We start from the raw sequence: 6,000 nt of genomic DNA on the forward strand, positions 1-6,000 counted from the left end.
GAGAAGGACACCGTTAACTTTCGAGTAATTCTTCATATTTTTAACCTGGGAGAAATTGGGCATGATACTTGTGGTATTATAAATACCACAAATTATTTATTTTTATTTATTTTTATTTTTCCCACCCTCCACAAGAGAGCGTCCACGTCGCGGAGGGTGGGACCGATGTTTTTTAACTAGGTGCAGATCTCTAAGTCTTACCAACCTTCGGCTGCTGGTTGGTAAGTAGGGTCAGCTATACTCTAGGGGTAGGAGACCCATTGCTGGTGAGAAGAACACCGTAAACTTTCGAGTAATTCTTCATATTTTTAACCTGGGAGAGGTTGGGCATGATACTGATGCTGCATTTGTTCCGCTGAACTGAGTCGTGTTCTTAAATGGTGTATTGAGCCAGGCGATGTCGTTTCACACACACCACCTCTGGTGGGTCTAGTCATCGTTGACTAGAATTTGTTGTCCCATGGGAACGAGTTTTTCTCCTACAAGCGAGGCCGTAAAGGTATGCTGGCGTCAAAGCGCGATTATTGATGATTTTTTCTTTGCAGTGGAGTTTTTTGTGGCTTGGTGGCTTTTCTTCGTTTTTGCTGATTTTTCCTATCATTCTGTATTGCCTATATCTGTTTTTTTTTATTTTAATGTATTTTTCCTTACGCGGACTTGATTTTTATTTTATATGGAACTTATTATGATGAGTTAGGAACGTTTGTTTTGATGCTGAATGTCTTTTTTACAATAAACATTTTATTTTATTTATAACTAGCGTATGCTTTCCCGTTTTGAAAACGGGATTTAAATGTTTTGATTTATTATATGTCCCGCCTCGGTAAATTTTGGTAAGTTTCCATTTTGGGATGATTGAATTTGACAGGATGAAGACATCTTTTCAAAATACTTTTTAGTGACATAAAATGATTAAGTTGAGACCAAAAATTTAATAATTATAATGAGATAATTTTGGGAACTTCTAAGCTCAAGTTTTGACACTTATATTCAACTTTTTTTTGGTACATGTTTTTGTGAATTTTTTCTAGAAGGGTCAAATAAATTCTAAAAAACGATTCGGACGATATTTTGGAACTGAGTTTTACAAAAATAATAATCGAAATACAAAGGTATTAACATAAAGTATACGCACCCATGATATTCAATTTAAAGCATTAAATTTATTTTTAAAATTATTATAACATATTAAGTTCAAAATATATAGTGTAAAATTTAAAAATCACAAAAAAAGAGGGGTAAAAAATTAAATAAAAATCTTTTATATATATGATAAACAATTTTAATTTTAATTTTTAATAAAACATTTTGTTTTTTTAAAATAAAAGGCTCCTGCGGGAATCGAACCCGCACCTGCTCATTACGAGTGAGCAATTCTACCACTAAACTAAAGAGCCATAAATTTTTTAAAATTTAAAATATATTACCGCATCATCAATAATAAATCATAGGGTTACTGTCGTGTATAGACGGGACTTTGCTATATTTAAAATTGCTTTCTAAAATGTTGTTAATATAAATGTATTTATTGATGGTGTTCTTGCCTCTTTGATATTTCATACCCTTTAAAGACAAACTTTTTTTCATATTTTATTTTTAATATAAAATTGTTTAGCAATTTTACTAAAGGTTAATGCTTTTTGTGGTATTAACCACATGATATAAATAAAAATAATTCGTTTAAGGGCAAGTATTTTAGAAAGAATGAACAACAACAAAAATAACAATAAATATATTAACAACAATAAAAATTATATCAAACAAAACAATAAAACTAAAACAAATTTAGTAGAGAGTTTTCTCAGTACGGAGAAGGTCATACTGAGAAATACCAAATTGAATTCAAAAAGAAAATCTCAGGAGAAACAATCTACATATGAGATACATCAAGATAGATATTGTGAATTTGAATATACGATTAAAGGCACTAATGTTAATATTAAAGAAAAAATTTACAAAATAAAAAATATAAAAAAAGAATGTAACTTTCAGCATTTGGAAAAATTCGAAAAAATTGCAAAAAGCAATAGTTGGACAGACCAACAGATGGCCTTAGAATATAAATGTCTACTTGACGATGATACAAAACATTATTTATTCGATGAAAATTATATAAAATTGAGAAAGGAATTAATTGAAATCATCTACCCGAAATATGAAATAAAATTATTATGTAAAAGATTGGAAACCATCAAACAGGAAAATTTTGTAACCATTGAAGAATATTACAATGAAATTTTTCAAAAGATTACCAGTTTAAGTAACGTTAACAATTATAGTAGTAAAGAGGGGGAAAGAAAAATGAATGAGATCTTCGAAAAAGGATTTGGGCAATATATTAGCTTAGAATTGCAGAAACAGAATTTAGAAGGAGAACCATTAAAAAATATTATAGGGTATTTAAAAAAATAGAAGAAGGAATCTTAATCCAAACCGAGATAAAGAATCTAAAAATTTATGAAAACCCGAGGGAAGGTAATCACAAAAATGTATATAATGAAGGAAATATCAATTATAACAAGTGGTGTTCGATACATAAATCTCGATCACACAGCACTCGAGAATATTTTTTAAATCTTAAACAAAATATTAAAAATAACAGAGAGGATAATAGTAAACAAAAATATAATGAAACAAGAAATCTTATTATTAACGAAGAAAAATATAAAACCTTAGAGAATATTGGGATTGAAGGAGAGTTCGAGAACAACAAAATCGATTTAATTATTGATACTGGTTCGAATTACAATTACGTCAATGAAGAAAGTGTTAATAAATATAAATTAACAGTTGAAGAAACTAAACCATACTATTAACATTCAGGGGAGGAAAGAACGAAACTAGCAAAAAGAAAATTACACTTAATGTTAAAATTGCAAAAGGTCATTTTTTAGTAGATTTTTATGTTCTTCAAGAATTGCCCGTACTTTTTATTTTAGGTAATGAATTTTTAGTGAATAATAGTTGCATGATCAATTATAAAAAAAGAATAGTGAGTATTAATGAGGATAACATAGTAGCAATGAAGGGAAGTGAAAGAACTACAGAAGAGCTATTGAATGATTAACTTAGTGAAAAGGTTTGTCTGTCAATTATTCGGAATTATCCGGAGTTAAATAAAGTCTTAAAGTTTTACATAACCTAAAATTGTAAATTCTCAAGTATAAAAGCACCATGTGCAAATTTTTTCATCAAGAATAATATTAAAGTAATACAATCTAAAGGATATCCTGTACCTGATAAATATGTACAACAAATTCGTGAAGAAATAAACAGATTACTTGGGGAAGGTATAATCGAGAAAAGTAATTCGATATTTGCTAGATCGGAATTCTTTATAAAAAAGAAAAATAATGACTTACGACTAGTTGTAGATGATAAAAAGATAAATGAATTTTTTGGAAGATGATCCTTTTTTTCCCTTGCAAGTAAGAGGTGGGGCGAAACCTTACATAGGAACCAGAGGGATTTGGGTGTGATCCTCATCCAACTGGTACTGTGAGATCTTACTCACTAAAACTCCCTCCATACAACTTGCCGGTGCAGCGAGCTCCGCCGTATCCATTGAACTTTGGCTCCAGGAGAACACTTTCCATTCATATCTCAAATCGCGTCCAGAGTGACCTCACAGCGAATATACTTAACGGTCATGGTTATTTATAACCCGAGGAGAGACATCATCGTACTGACTCAAAGTCCCTACAATCATTAGTATTGCACACACGGCTCCTTACACGACCACATCACCAGCCCGGCGTTTTTATTGGGCTGCGTTGACCACCAGTCTCCACTAGTTTCGGCCGCCGTGTTACAGAATCATGTAGAATAGGGTCCAAGAGACCTTCTATTGCCCTACTTCGTTTAGTCTCTTAGTTAGCTCTAGTACCCCACTCTAGAGTGCACCAGTCATGGGCTCCAACTAGGCCGTACCCATTAGATACTTTATGTATATTAAAGCAATACAAGGGTGATACTGTTTTTTGGTTTTGAGGTGCGTTTCTACACTAGATGCCAATCCCATTGTGGCTGAACACACACAACTTTCATTGAATCAACTTAATAATTATCGTGGACATTTTCATTATCTGAGTTGTTCCAACTGCATCATAGAAAGTAGAAAGAATTTTGGTGCCCCTGGGAATCGAACCCAGCCATTACTCAATGGAAGCATTGCATTCTACCACCGTGCTAAGGGCACCTGAAGACGATCCTTACGTGATGCCTAAAATAGATGAATGTTTATTTGAAATGGGGAAAATTCAATATTTTTCGCAGTTGGACCTACAAAACGGCTTCAACCAAATAAAAATTGAAGAACCGAGTCAAAAATACACCGCTTTTAAGTTACTAGGACAGCAATATGTTTACAAAAGAAATCCCTTCGGTATTAAGCCCGGACTTAAATTATTTCAACGATATATTTCAACCATACTTTCAGAGATACCAAATTTATTCGTATACATTGATGATATTGTTATATTTAGCAATACAAAAGAAGAACATCATAAATATTGCTTAGAACATTACAAAAAAGTGAAGTCAAAATAAATTTTAAAAAGTCAAAGTTTTTTGTTCAAGAAATAGACGTATTAGGATTTAAGGTAAACGAAAATGGAATATTTCCTAATACTAATTGTCTCGACAATAAAATCTTCAGTCAAGAAATAAGAACTAAAAGAGATAACAAAGGTTGATAGGAATAATAAATTGGTTTCGCAGATTTATTCCAAGCCTGTCTACAAGAGTAAAGGATATTACCAACTTATTAAAAAACGATAAAAAAATTGTTTTCTCAACACAAGTGAAAGAAATAATTGAAAAAATAAAAAATGAGATTAAAACAAATGCAAAAATTGAATACCTGATTATTAATAAAAGTTAATATCAGAGACAGATGCTTCTGACACAGGAATTGGAAGCGTGTTGAGTGGGGAAGAAAGAGTTATAAGTTATTACTCGAAAAGGCTTCATGCCGCAGAATTGAACTATAGTATAGTAGAAAAGGAATATTTTGCTATGCAACTGTCCATGATTCATTTTAAGAAAATAATACAAGGGAATTACGTAGAAATATACACCGATAGTCATAACTGTACATTTGATAACAAGAGTTCTGCATCAAGAATAAACAGATGGAAACTCTAATGAACGAATACAATTATTAAACATACCACATAAAAGGAGAAAGAAATGTTGTTGCAAATGTTTTATCCAGATGTTTATATTCAAGTATAGATGATATAAAAATAATATGAGCAAGAAGTAAATAATGCTAGACTTTAAAGTTGACAATAAAATACAATTTGACAACAAAGGAAAGATAATTATAGACAATACAAATCCGAAGAATTTTTAAAAACAATACATGAGTTGGGAGGACATAGAGGAATTACCTGTATGTATTATAATATATAGAATTATTTATATATAAAAAACATTGTTAAGAAAATACATCAAGTTGTTAAAAATTGCACAACATGTACTAGAGTAAAGATAAAAAATTATAAAACTGACAAAAACAATAACATCGAAAGTAGGAAAGCAATAGAACGGATTTCAACAGACATATATGGTCCATTTAATGTTAAAGATTATAAGTCGGATTTTTAGGAGAGACAGGATACATATTGTCCATAACAGACTTATATACGAGATGTACGAATTTATACGTGTTTGAAAAGGTTAATACGAGGAAAGTCATTAGAGCTATTGATGAATGGATTGAAAGATTTGAAAGCCCAAAGTACATTATATCCGATAATGGCAAACAGTACGACAACCAAGAATTAAGAAACTACCTTATGAATAAAAAAATAAAGCAAATATTAGTACCTGAATACACGCCATCATCAAACGGCATTTCAGAAAGATTAAATAAATACATATCGTTTTCGCTAACTATAAACAAAGGAAAGAGTTTAAAACAAGTAGTGAATAAAACTGAGAATAATATTAATGCCAATTATAACAGGACAATAAAAGCTTCTCCAGTAGCCTTAG

General features: G+C 30.9%; 1 non-coding gene across 1 annotated transcript; it reads right to left on the reverse strand.

The window, feature by feature from the left end:
• Nucleotides 1-1,326: 1,326 nt before the first annotated feature.
• On the reverse strand, nt 1,327-1,397 carry VNE69_06902. The gene has a single exon. It is a non-coding gene; the product is annotated as a tRNA-Thr (tRNA).
• Nucleotides 1,398-6,000: the final 4,603 nt, after the last annotated feature.

Source organism: Vairimorpha necatrix, chromosome 6, assembly GCF_036630325.1.
Source record: "Vairimorpha necatrix chromosome 6, complete sequence".
Classification (NCBI taxonomy): domain Eukaryota; kingdom Fungi; phylum Microsporidia; family Nosematidae; genus Vairimorpha; species Vairimorpha necatrix.